Genomic DNA, 15,196 nt, shown 5'->3' with positions numbered 1-15,196 from the left:
GGCTGGTGTTAACTGATAAAGGTTGAAAAAGAAAAAAAAATAGAGCATGGTAAGGGAGATCAATGTTGTCAGAAGTGAGAGGATAATTTGCAGTATTAAATAGGGTGGTTAGTTGGGTTTCATTAAAAAATGAGACAGTTAAGCAAAAACTGGAAGGTGATGAAAGCATTATTCAAGTGGATGTCTGGGATAGGATCATTTCAGGCTTTCTACAGGTAAGGTGCTAAGAATGGTGTGTCCTCTTATGTTCAAGAAAACAAAAGGACAGTGTGACTGGAACACAGTGAATAAATTGGCTTGTAGTAGTAGAATATCAAAGACCATGCAGAAATGACAAGCCATTGTAAATAATTCGGCTTTTATTCTGAAACAAGGAGTCCCTGCACAGTATTGAACAGAGGAGTGCCATGATCTGACATACTTTAACAGGATAGTTTTGCATACTAAGGTAAGAAAATCTGTAGGTAGGAAGAGGGGATTGAAGATTGGATTTGATCACAGTAGTCTTCTTAGAAGATGATGGTGACTCTAAACCCTGATGATATCAGAGAGGATGGTGCAAAGTGGTCAGAGCCTAGATATACTTTGAGGTATGAGAGAACAGGAGGAGTAAAAGATGACTCCAGGGATGCTTGTGTGGCTCAGTCAGTTAAGCATCTGCCTTCGGCTCAGGTCATGATCCCAGGGTCCTGGGATCAAGTCCCACATTGGGCTCTTTGCTCAGCGGGGAGCTGGCTTCTCCCTCTGCCCCTCCCCCCGGCTCGTTCTCTCTCTCTCTCCTTCTCTCTGACAAATAAATAAATAAATAAAATCTGTAAAAAAAAAAAAAGATGACTCCAAAGTTTGTGTCTTGGCTTACTGGAAAGTGGACTTGTATCACTTCAGATGAAGTGAGAGGGAAGATTATTTCAGTTTTGGACATGCAGAATTTGAGATGTATATTTGATATCTCCAATTGGAAATCTCAGGTAGGCTGACAGATATATGATCTGGAATAACACATTGGGAGTCATTATGTAGATTTGCCCTGTCCAACACAACAGCTTCTTGCCACATGCACTGACATATTTAAAGTGCTTAAGCAACCTCATGTGGCTGGTGGTTACTGTATTGGATAATACACATATAGAATATTTCCACCATGGAAGAAAGTTCTGTTGGATAGTGCTGATCTAGGTGGTATTTCAAGTGATTTTACAGGATGAAATCACCAAGGAATAATGAGAGAAGAAAAGACTGAACTCTGGGGCAATCCAACATTAAGGAATTGGAGAGAGGAGATAGAAGCAACAAAGATTTGAAAAGGAATGGACAATGAAGTATAAGGCAAAACTTATACACTGCTGAAAGTGTCATCCTCATGACCAAATTAAGAGACTTTATTTTCAACATTATTTAGGTGAGGAACGGAAGCTCAGAGAGTAAAAGTACATGTCTTTTATCAAACAGCTAGTATTGGAAGAACTGGAATTTGAGAAAAGAAAGTGTGGAAATCTTTATTTGGGAGGGATCTAGTTGGCTGTGGGTGTGATGATGGTGATTTCTCTTTGACCTTGACAGCTAGTGTGTCCTCAGCAAGGACATCTATTCTAGTGAATTCGGGGATTTGATTCAGGTCTCAAAGATCCATCCAACCATGCAGGATGTAATATACTGACAAAAACAACCTCTGATTATGACCAAGCTTCCATCCTAACCTGTAATGCTTACTAAAAGATAGTGTTTTCTTTTTTATTTCCAGGTTTATTGAGATACTATTGTTATATAGCATTCCATTAGTTTTAGGTGTACATCATAATGATTTGACATATGTATATATTGTGAAGTGATCACTACAAGCTTAGTTAACATCTATCACCTTACATAGTTATAGATACTTTTTCTTGTGATGAGAACTTTTAAAATGTACTCTTAGTAAGTTTCAAGTATACAGTACAGTATTATTAACTATGGTCACAATCCTGTACATTCCATCCTCAGAATGTATTCATCTTGTAACCAGAAGTTTGTATCTTTTGATCATATTCACCCATTCCTTCTCAACACAACCCCAGGCCCCTGCCACTGACAACCACCAATCTGTTTTATGGATCTATGAGTTTTGTTTTTTTTCAGATTCTACATATATGTGAAATCATATAGTATTTGTCTTTCTCTGTCTGACTTATTTCACTTAGCATAATGCCCTCAAGATCTATCCATGTTGTCACAAATGGCAGTATTTCCTTCCTTTTTATTCCATTGTACAGACATACCACATTTTCTTTATCCGTTCATCTCCTGATGGACACTTAGGTTGTTTCCATGTCTTGGAGGTTGTGAATAATGCTGCAATGAATAGGGGAGGTGCAGGTATCTTTTCAAGATAGTGATCTTATTTTCTTCAGATACATACCCAGAAGTGGAATTGCTGGATTATATGGTAGTTTTTATTTTAAAATTTTGAGGATCCTTTATACTCTTTTCCATAGTAGCTGCACCAATTTACATTTCCACCAACAATGCATAAAGGTTACCTTTTCTCCACATCCTCACCAACACTTGTTATTTCTTGTCTTTTTGATAATAGACAGTCTAACAGATGTGAGGTGGTATTTCATTGTACTTTTGATTTACAGTTCCCTGATGATGTTGCGTGATGTTGAGCATTTTTACATGTACCTGTTGGCCATTTGTATGTCTTCTTTGGAAGAATGTCTATTCAGTTCCTCTGCCATTTTTTAAAAGAAGATTGATTGATTGATTGATTGATTTTTAAATCTTTTTTAAAAAGATTTATTTATGTATTTTAAAGATTTATTTATTTATGTATTTATGTATTTTAAAGAAATACATTTATTTATTTTATGTATTTTAAAGTGGGGTAGGGACAGAGGAAGAGGGAGAGAATCTCAGGCAGACTCCCCACTGAACACAGAACCCAATGTGGGGCTCCATCCCACAACCCCAAGATCATGACCTTAGCTGAAACCAAGAGTCAGACGCTCAACCGACTGAGCCACACAGGTGCCCCTGTTTCTTTCTTTTTGAATGCAAACTAGAGACAGATGCTGATTTATAGCAACAGTGTAAAAATGGAATGGAATGAAAGTGATGTGAAATTCCATTAGATTAAATAAAGAATATTGGCTTTCAGGAAAAACTTTGGCATTTACGTTAAGGTAAAATGAAAACTATATGAACAAAGAAAAATATCATTTTATGTCAATTTCTTACTAAAAATTCATGTGCAGCCTAATTTTCCTTTTTATGAGATTTGAAAAGATGCAAGGTGTAAACCAATCTATTTCTATTTTGGTTTATTGCAATGGGCATATTGTTGATTATAAGTTGTGAATTTTCTATTAAATATCTTATCTGCCTTGCTGTATTGCACACTCATTGCTCACTGTTTTTGTTTACAGTCTTGTTGTCTAGAGATGAAGGGCAAGAAGAAATGCCAACAAGTCTAAATATTGAAAGGTCAGGGTATTCACACACACATTATTTCACTTTTCAGAATGCATTAGCCATTGTAACTTTGGTATCTCTTCCAACTTTCAGATATCAAACTGATATTGGTCATTTTCTATTCTGAAGGCAATTTTTGAGATCATAAGACTGTGCAAGGTACATGAAAATGGGGCCTGGATGATTTGGTGTTGACAGAATTTTCAGCTCAGGGGTACTGAGAAAGAACAAAAGCTGCTGGTTTCACTGGCTGTTTGTTTTTGTAACACTTCAAGTAATAAAAGCAGCAACATAAATTCTGGGTTGGTTTTGTTCCCCGTTGAAGTTTTGCTCTAGGGACAGAAGAATCTCTTTGTACAGCTGTGTAAATACTATGTTGCCATTTGGCACAAATGGGAGGTTGGTCTTAGAAATCTCCATTTGTGAAGAATGGAATAAGCACAGGGACTAGAATGGGTGTGGGTTAGAAAGGAAGAGAGGAGCAGGAGCTCCCCAGTCTGGATTATTCTGTATAGATATTTGCTGCTATTGTCTGTCCAGCGTATTTTTATATGGGTACTTGCTTTTAGTCTACCTAACAGTTTTGGTTAAGCTGTCAAGCACAGTACCCTGTCTTCTGTCCAACAGAGTATATACTAGTCGTCCAACAATTGTAAAATGATAAGCAATAAGAAAAAAATGGATAAATTTGACTATACAAAATGTTTTTAAATGCATAAAAAAATTGTAAACCAAATCAAAGACATTTGATAAGCTTGGAGAAAATATTTTTAAGATATATCACATGTAAAGTTTTAATATCCCTAATACATAATAAACTCTTAAAATTAGAGGGGAAATTTAAAAAAATCTAGTAGACATTAGGAAGAAGACATAAGTAGAAAATTCATAATAAAAATAGCCCTTAAGCATGAAAAGGGTTCCAGTTTCTCCACATCCTTACTAACACTTGCTATCTTTTGTTGTTTTAGTAATAGCCATCCTACTGGTATGAGATGATATCTCACTGTGGTTTTGATTTGTCTTTCCCTGATGATTAGTAGTGTTGAGCATCCTTTCATGTACCTATCGGTCATTTCTGTGTCCTTTTTTTGAGAAATGTCTATGCAAAGCCTTTGTTTTTTTGTGTGTTTGTTTCTTTATTTGCTATTGAGTTATAGCAGTGAACCTGGAGGAGATTATGCTGAGTGAAATAAACTAGTCACAACAGGACAAATACTGCATAATTCCACTCACATGAAGTGCCTGAAATAGTCAAACTCATAGAGGCAGAAAATAAAACAGTGGTTACCAGGGGCCAAAGGGAGGGAGAAATAAGCAGTTCTTCAATTGGCATAAAGTTTCAGACACGCAAGATGAATTAGTTTTAGAGATCTGCTGTAGAGCATGACACCCATTGACAAACTGTGATATGCACTTAAAAATTTAAGAGGGTAGTTATTGTATTGAGTAGTCTTACCACAAAACACAACACAACACAAAACAAAACAAAATACCCAAAGGGTATTTTGGAGGTGGGGGAGATGTTTATTACCTTGTTTGTGGTGATGGTTTCATGGGTATATGCATATGTCCAAACACATCAAATTGTATGCATTAAATTATATGCAGTTTTCTTGTATCTCAATTATACCTCAGTAAAGTTGTTTAAAGCAATAGCAAGAAAACAAAATAAAAACATAAAAAGACATCCAACTTCAGGCATAATTAGAAAAATTAAAATAAAAATTATACAGATACGATTTACTACCTTTTCTAATTGGTAAAAATTAAAAAGTATGACTTGATTGTGTTGACAAGGCCAAAAAACAACCAGAATTTTCATATAACGTGAGTAGGAATGCAAATATATGTAACCCTATTGGATAAGAATTTGGCAATATCTAACAAAACTACATGCTTATTTGCCTCTTGACTCAATAATCCCACTTATACGATTTACCTCAAGATACACCTCCAGTAATATAAAGATATAAATGCACAAAGTTATTCAGTATTGTTTGGAATTGCAAATTATAGGACTCGAACTAAATGACTGTACATAGGAAATTGATTAAATGAACCATGATATTTAGACACAATGAAGCATAATGTGCCTGCAAAAAAAAAATGTAAAAGATCTTTAAAACTGATATGTAGCAACTTTCAGAATATATTATCAAGTTTTAAAAAAGCAAAAAAAAAATCCAGGATATATTATTAAGTGAAAATTAGTGTCTATATAAATGATTATGCTATCATTCATGTAAGAAAGAAGGGAAAATAAAAAAAAATGTACACGTGTTTGTTTATTTGAGGAAGAAGAAACACAGGAGATATAAAGCAAAAACTAATGATATAAACCTTATAGGAAATAAGTGATAGTGGAATGGACATGGAATAGGGCAGAAGGGGTGGGGGTAACCCTTGTCTGAATATATCGTCCCCTTTAGTTCTGACTTTTAGAAACAGACAATGCTTCATATACTTAAAAATGGATTATTAAAATTAACATGGATACAAGGAAGCCAACATGGACAACAAATAGAAACAAATGAAACTAAATATGTATTACAATAAAATGCATAACCACAATGAGGGGGAGAAGGGGGAAAAAGAATTAACCTAAGAAATTTTGAGAAACAGAATTTTCACTATGTACTCTGAGGCTAAAGATAAAAAGAATTAAGCACACATATTGAACTCGAGTTAGTAGATGGAGTTTTCACAGGTGTATAGATTAGCAATTCTTAACCATCGGAGCCACCCAGGCGCCCTCGTAGATTAGCAATTCTGAAACTATTTCATGTGTATTCTGGATTTAAGCAAATAGGTAAATACATTGTGCACCATGACAACCAGATTTTTTTTTTTACTGTCCAAAAGAGGAGTTACAATAAAGGAAAAGTGAAATGCTAGATTAAATCTTGTCGCTGTCAGAGCCCTTCAGCAGACCACCAAGAACACACCTGTAGTTGACAAGTTGGTTTTGTTACTCATTGCAGTGAAGGAAGAACACACCCCAGAGGGAACCATGAAGTGTTTCGGAGAATTTTTAAAAAGAGCCAAGCAGAGGATTTGGGCTTTTTGGGGAGTGAACTGAATGAAAGTCTACAGAAGTGGGCGTTCCCTCTAGATTGAATGCTGTCAGAGAGTAGGGCAATTCAGTGTTTGGGTATCTCAATACTTGTATTTATAGGGAAGGTAGACTAGAGTGGGAGGAATACTATAATCGGAGAAGAAGTAGCAGCCATTTATTTCAGCCTGGAGAGAAGGATATTTGGTATTCTGTGGGTGGCACAGTGACCTTGTTTTTGTCTGTGTTAAGAAAAAGTTATGAAGTAGTCTTGTTTTCTCTCACTTTATCAGTTACCTTTTTTGATGTTGGGATTCTGTATTTATATGCAACAGAATAGTATGGCCTGTGAGCGCTGTGCTCTCTTTAGTAGATCAGAACTGGAGGACTTGGCATGAACCCATGATTCATTGCACATCAATATATATTTCTTAGCTCTGTCACTGAAAGGATCTAGAAGAAATAACGCACCAATATGAATGAGCACATCTCTCAACCACATCTCAGTTGCTAAACATTGGTCTCCAACAAAAGAAACAAGAACTCCTTGGAGAAATAGCTGGTTCTGTGGCTGAAGCAGAGAAATTACATGATGAAACTAGAACATATTGCAGTGCCAGAAAGTAAGGAAGTGTTTAGAAAATGATTGGGACAGATCAAAAAGACACAAGAGCCAACTTTGAAGGGATTAACAATGGCCAAATCAGTGGCAATGTAAGCAAAAAATGAACAATATTACTAAGGATTTTAATCCATAAGGCCAAAAAAGAAAGTAGGAATACTTACTAATATAAACAAATATTTGAATAAATAAAGCAAAAGAGGAGAGAAACTTCTTTGTAAAATTTAGTACAAAATAATAAATGTAGAAAGAATGATAGCAGTAGAAATATTACAAAAGGATTGTTTCAGACAAGAATCATCAATAAATGATAAAATTAGTAATGAGAAATAGGATATTTATAGTCTCAAAGTATCTCCCCATAAGACATAATGGGAAAAGTGTAACTTTATAGTGGAGAACCATAAAGGACTATACCAGGGATGAATAAATTCATATCATGTGTCTCCTAATATGATACACTGAAAAGGACACATGTCACTTCAAAGTGTATAAACTCAATTCAATAGTGATGAAATAGTAGACACATCCCAATTGAAGAACATTCTACAAAATAATTGGTTAGTACTCTTTGAATGTGTCAAGGTCATGAAAGACAAAGGAAGTATGAAGAACTGGTCCAGATTAAAGTAGACTAAGAAGATTGGATGACTAAATGCATGTCTTCCTGGATTATTTTGGAGGAGAAAAAGGATACTAGTTATCAATTAGCAAAATAATAGTATTTTCTCAACATATTTTATATTATGATGATTATACTATAGTTATCTAAGATATAACCAGTTGTTTTTTTTTAAGATTTTATTTATTTATTTGAAAGAGAGAGAGATCGAACAGAGAGAGAGAGAGAGAGAGCACACGAAGGTGGGAGGCACAGAGGGAGAGGGAGAAGCAGGCTCCCCGATGAGTAGGGAGCCTGATGCGGGGCTCTGTGGGGCTCGATCCCAGGACCCCGAGATCATGACCTGAGCAGAAGGCAGACGTTTAACCGACTGAGCTCCCCCAGGTGCCCCACCAGTTGAATGTTTTAAGTGACACAGGAAACCCTTTTTCTGTGAAACAAAAATTGCCAGTACATCTATAATAGATGCTTTTGGATAAAGGCATGATAATTACTTTTAATCTAAAACTTTATTTTCCACATTTTTATGGCAATACAATTTACAGACAGAAAAATTCTATGAATTTTGACAAATGCATAAAGTTATGTAACTACGACAACCAAAGAACAGTTGTATCACTACCAAAAAATTCCCTTGTATTGGTCATTTGCAGCCAACTCTTTCCCCAACATGACTCCTGGCAATCATCAATCTGCTTCTGCCTCTATAGTTTCATCTTTTCCAAAATCTCATTTAAGAGGAACTATATAATATTTAGCCCTTTTTATTTGGCTTGTTTCGCCTCATATAAAGCATTTGAAAGTCAACCATGTTGTTGCATAGATCAGGATTGCATTTCCTTTATCGCTGAATGGTATTTATTGTATGTTGGTATCACAGTTTATTTATTCATTCAGTTGAAGATCATTTGAGTAGTTTCCAGTGTTTGCTTTTTAAGAATATAGGCACTCTAAACATTTGTGTAAAGTTGTTTGGGTGAGGATTCTGATGATGGTCAAGTATGCCTTTAAGGTTTTCATCTTCCTTGTTAACATTCATTCAGGGCTCAACCTCCTTCCCCGCCCATTGACCTCTTATCAACCAGGGCTCTCCATTAGCCCAGCTTGCCTGCCAGAAAATAAGTAAAAGTATTCCATTAAATATGTGACCCTTACTGTGGATTGGTTTATCAGAGTGCCTCAAAATCCTTTCAGGAATACCATAAACACTATAGATTACAAATTGAAGGTGGTATTTTATCCCATTCTATCATCTCCACTACCTTTTGTCTCAGTAACATATTCATCTTCCTATTCGTTTTAGAAATCTTAGAATTAGCTTTCATTTAAACTTGTCTTAATATTCTCTAGTAAGTTACTATACTATGAATGCTATTAGTCTCTTATTTCAGCCTTATCATTTGCCTACAGATTCATAGTCTACCTTTTCCTCCTGCTCCATGTTTCTGGTGCTATTCAATCAGATAACTGCAATGACCCAGGCCTTCTGTCTGTGGTATCAACCTAGTCCAGTCCATGACTGAGTTAAATAAAGATCTCATAATTATTCATCTATAAACAAGCTCTTGATAGTTCTCTAATGCCCAATAGATAAAAAGAAAACTCCTAATCATGGTATGCAAAGATCGGCCCAACCTGGCACCAACTATCTTTCCATTCTTATCTCTTGCGAGTGGAATCATTGTATTCATGTAACAATATTGCTATTTTCAGAATTTCCTGTGCTTTTGGTCTTTGCGTATGCTATTGTTTACAAGTATGATTCTTTCTCTTTTCTTTCTAATTGGAGAACACTTTCTAATCTTTTATAATCTGTCTTAAAAAGACTCTGTTATTTTTCTCTGTGTTTCCTGTTCCCAGCCTGGGCAGGTTAAAACACTCTCTTTTCTCCATAACATCTCACGTTATTTTGTTATTATCAAATTCACTAAATTATATTGTGATTATTATGTCACTTTTCCTCCAAGTAGATGCTTAGCATAATTATGGGGCCCAATAAATATTAAGTTGATTGAATATAAATAAATGAATGCATGAGATATAAGGGAAGTATTTTTGCTAGAGAAGAAAACACCTTCTACTATCACTCAAATGTGTACCATTACCAAATAGTCTACTCTGGTTATGAGGATGTTCTCAAGTAGTTCATATGACTTCTATCTTGTAAATCTGAGTTCACTCTTGGTATACATTTTGCCAAGAACACTTTGGGTTAAGGAAATTCTAAATTCTAAATTTTAAACCACATTATTGTCATTTAGTCTACAGTAGTGATATAAAATGGCTACAGGAAACCATATATTGAAATATTAACTTAAATCAGATTGTAAAACAAGAAACTTTATTTTATAGGTCCAATTAATTTAATAGGCTGTTTAGTCTCCATGATATATCATGCAAATTTTATTATATATGTAGTTTTTAATAATATACACTATATAACATTTCACTTTAAACATCGGTAGTGCTTTTGATTGTAAGTTACCGTGAAACTGGAAAAAATCAACACCCATCAGACTCTAAGTGTTGACAATCTTTTTTCTATATATAGCAACTATATTCCTATATTAGAAATAGATGACACCATTTTCCAGTCTGAAATTATAAGCCAGTATACCTTCAAATATTTCTCATGGATAAACTGAAAGGTAATCACATTTGTACCACTTTATGTGCCATAAGCTTGACAGATTTGAGTGGATTGTTTTGTTTTCTAAGAAATGACTAAACTCTTCTCTTTAAGATACAGAGGTCTTTAAACTGTTTTTTAAAGGATTTGCATGGGAACAGCAACTGCATCTCTATACAGAGAGGAAAGCCAGCTTTGTTTAATATCTTATATGCTTTTCAGCTACTTAGAAAGGCAGAGAAAACATTTTTCCATGTGTCTTTTTCTTTATGAATGTCTCACAATTGTGACTTCATATAGGGCTGTTTATAAACATTTTCATGTGTGTGTGGATGTATGTATTTAAGACAACACAGATGTTTGCGTGTTTCTACAGAAACATAATGTTAAGTGCTGTCTTACATTATTAGTCCTTAGCCTCTGCATTTGCATTCTTATTTTCACAGTTAAAGTTGTGATAGAGAAGAGTTGCATGAGCCTGGAGGGACATGATGGATCCTTGTGCAAAATGAAGAGATGGTAAAATTGCAAAGGTTTAAACTGATGTTCACAACACTTAATTCTTTTGGCTCTAAATCAGAGTCATAAATTCCTTATACTTGAAGAGTTTGAAAACATTTAATATGCCTTTTGTTTCCTTCTCGTGTATAGTTTGATCTTGACATTAGCTGAAGAATAAACCAAAATAAGCTACGGGAAAACATAGCTATTGTCTTCTTCTTCTCTCTAAGAGGGTATGAAACCTAATTCCTTTGTACGAAGCAATGATCACCACACTGAAAAACAAAACTTCCAGTCAGTGTATGACACCTAATAGCCCAGTGATACGCTGCAAAAGGAATTTTATATACTTGAAGTTTTCTTCCCATTCTGAAGAATGTATTTAAGAAAGGAGCCTTCAGTGCTGTTGCAGAGATAAGATTAAAACTGCCTCCAGGTCTGAAAGCTTTAGTGACCTGAGAAGCTTTCCTAACTTTTCCGGGGCTATTAGTGTTTCGGCAACCGGATGCTTGGAAGCTTCACTGACCCAGAGACCTAGGAGGCCAAATCCAGGGATTACATTTTCATTTTTATTAAAAGTACTCTATTTTTTTCAGAGTCTATCTGAATCTTTATATGATGGATGATCTCAGCAGATTGAAGCTTTCTAGAAAGGTTTCACTGAGGAACAGGGTTGAGAAGTCTGTTTTCCCCACAATCAGTGTTTGCAAGGATGATGATTTTCTTCTGAAGCCTTAATGGGCATCTCTACTTTGTATGAAGAAAATACCACAACCTCATCCCTAGTGCAGAAAATAATTTCATATGGGAAAAGTTTCTTTTCTATAATGAGAAAAGAAAATTAAACATAAATGTCTCTGGGACAGGGACCATTTTGATTCAAATTCATACCAAGATAGAAAAGATCTTTTCCAAAGAGCAGTTTCTGATGGATGGAAGAAGAGTAAAGAGAAGAGCAGGACACTTGACAGAAGAAGGACAAAGTGTCATAAAATTGGGAGAAATAGAGAGAAATGGGCTGAGAGGCTGGAGGGCGCACAAGACAGCTTTGATGACAGTTTGATATATGGGTAGCCTGGCCTTTCCACACTGCTTACCCTTAAAGCTGGCTATCCACTTTGTGGCTGTAGCTATGGCTGTTTTTAAAATATTAACCTCAGATTGACTTATTTCGCTCAGCATAACACCCTCCAGTTCCATCCATGTATCATATGACCTCACTGATATGAGGAATTCTCAATCTCAGGAAACAAACTGAGGGTTGCTGGAGTGGTGGGGTGTGGGAAGGATGGGGTGGCTGGGTGATAGACATTGGGGAGGGTATGTGCTATGGTGAGCGCTGTGAATTGTGCAAGACTGTTGAATCACAGATCTGTACCTCTGAAACAAATAATGCAATATATGTTAAGAAAAAAAAAAAGAAAAAGATAGCAGGAGGGGTAGAATGAAGGGGGGAAATCGGAGGGGGAGACAAACCATGAGAGACGATGGACTCTGAAAAACCAACTGAGGGTTCTAGAGGGGAGGGGGTGGGAGGATGGGTTAGCCTGGTGATGGCTACTAAAGAGGGCATGCTCTGCATGGAGCACTGGGTGTTATACACAAACAATGAATCATGGAACACTACATCAAAAACTAATGATGTAATGTATGGTGATTAACATAACAATAAAAAATTTAAAAAAAAGAGAAGAAAGATGACTTCCATGAAATTACTTTTTTCCCCAAAATATTATAAATTGGTTTAAGCATGTTATATAATACATATAAATCATAAAAATCAACATCATCATCATCAAAACAAAGACCCAAGTACCAACCACCCAATTAAGAAATAAAATATATTCCTTAAAACAACAACAATAAATAAATAAATAAATAAATAAAAACCTCATAGATGGTTTGGAGAAGTTGTAAAATAGTGCTAGATTGGGTTGACTATGGTAGGTTTTTCCACCCCACATAGAAACCAGACACATTTTTTAATAATCATGCTTGAGGACATTCTTGTAAGTACTTCTTTTCGCTTGAATTTGCCCTTCATAGACAACAACACATACAATGCCTAGAAAATTCATGTTTCAGCTGACATGGCAATTGACTAATTATACTTAAAGATGGGAATCATGATTCTTTTAGAACTCTGAAAGCTACTTGGACAGAATGGAAAATTCCAGGAATTAATTAAGTGTATGAGAAACGTAAGAATAAAAAACGTATTTTTGAATTGTTACATAAAATACAATGGGCTTAGTCCCATTGGTGAGCAAGTCTTTATCCACAGTGTCATTTAAATGTAATGACTAACCTTACACTATTTACAATTCTGTTCTCTTAGAGACTTTTTTATAATTAAGCAGTCAACTGACTTTTCCTTTTGGGGGACTAGAAATCATGGAGCCTTGAGCCTGTGCTAAAAATTTCTCACCAGCTTCCCTTGAAACCTTCAGTCAGTCCCCTTCTTTTCTTTCCAGTCACCTCAACAGAGGAACTGCTACTGTCTATATCGAACCATTCTCCGTGAATTTGTACACATCTTAAGGTGCACAAGGCACTGCTCACTGATCAGCTTTTTCCATTTTCCCAGGAGTCCTCAGTCTGCTGCTTAAGATTCTGATAATGGAAGGAAATCCTCATTCCACAATTTTTTTGAGCGTTCACTATTTTTAAGGCTCTACACTAGATACCCAAAAATAGAATATTCTTGTTTTCTGAAAGTTAGGAAGGGAGGTTAGTTAAAATATTCATAAATTGGATAGATAAGCCTAACATGACACAGAAAAACCAGATATTTACTAAGCATCCTCTATGTACTATACACTCTGTTATGTGCTATATGTGATAAAAAAAGTCGAGTCTGTGACCTAACTAGGAAGGTGATGCATGCATACATGAAACACAGACTGGTATGAACCAAAATAAGTGAGTAGAATCTAATGAGAGGACCTCAGAGAGCTTGATGTATGGGAAGTATTTAACAAATGCTTAGAGATTGTTTATAGACGACTAGGGGATAATCAAAGACCACGGAGTAGTTTTGGCTGGTGCTTTAAGAAAGATGGTCTTGTAGAGTAGGAAATGAGGAAACACTGGGTAGGGCAGTGATATGAGCAAAGGTAAGGAATTAGGTATGTACTGGCATGACTACAAAGGAAAGGTTAAGGGAAATATATGAGTTGAGGGCAAGAACGAGACTTAGAAGCCAGATAAAATGTTCATGGTTGTTCATCTAAAAATAAATGGGGTTGGGATTTGAACCTGGGAAGTCTGACCCTGACTCCCCAGGATGGGAGGTAAGATTGCACACATCAGGATTATAGTAGCCTTGGATTTGGGCACAGTGATTTGACTTTCATTTTGTAGATACCAGGGGATTTATTGAGTATTACTTTCTTATATTTCTGCTACAAATATTAACAGCTGCTTTAATATTGGAACAGAAAACTCCAAATGGAGGGAACTCTGTTTTCTGAAATAAGGGTCTCGTATATGAACCCAGGTATTGGAAAGTAAATTTTTAACTTTTGAAATTCTAATACTCTGATATATGATAATATATAATTCTATGCTATTATTTGGTTTCTGCTGAAGACTCTATAGGCTTATAAAAGGAATGTTTTCAAGCTGAGATATAACTTGTTTGAGGTTCTTAGTATGTGAAAAACTTACTTCTAAATTTTTAGATTTTTAAATAAACCTAGTAAGTGAGTGTTATGGATTGATTTGTGCCTCCCCACCCCCAAAGTTCATATGTTGAAGCCCTAACTCCCAATATAGTGTATTTGGACATAGGGTCTTCAAGGAGACAACAAAGGCTGAATGAGGTCATAAGGATGGGGCCTTAATTCGATAGGATTTGCTGTCCTTATAAGAAGAGGAAAAGACACCAGAGCTTACTCCCTTTCACTTCTTGCACATGGAAGAAAGGGAAAGTGAGAAGGTGGCTGTCTGCAAGCCAGGAAGACGCTTTCACCAGAAACCAACCCTGATGTTGCCTTGGTCTTGGACTGTGACCTCCAGACCTGCAAGAAAATAAATGTCTGTTATTTCTGCTACCCAGTCTGCAGTTATTTTGTTATGGCAGTCCTCACTTGCCTAAGGCTATGAGTATTTATATGGGAAAAAATGGAGGAAGAAAACGGAATCCTACCTCTGAAATTAATAAAGGGAAACTGAAGGGATACATGGTATACCTGGAAATATGTTATCATCTAAGGAAGCATTGTGAGGTCTTAACATGGAAAGCACATCTTCATAGGTTGTCTAGATTGACATACTACGAAACATCAGGAAGTAAGTGAGTGGGTCTTCTTGGAA

The sequence above is a fragment of the Eumetopias jubatus genome, unplaced genomic scaffold (genome assembly GCF_037043125.1).
Source record: "Eumetopias jubatus isolate StellerSeaLion01/CBP00866 unplaced genomic scaffold, mEumJub1_p1.0 scaffold_9, whole genome shotgun sequence".
NCBI classification, from domain to species: Eukaryota; Metazoa; Chordata; class Mammalia; order Carnivora; family Otariidae; genus Eumetopias; species Eumetopias jubatus.
This window is presented reverse-complemented; position numbering follows the sequence as displayed.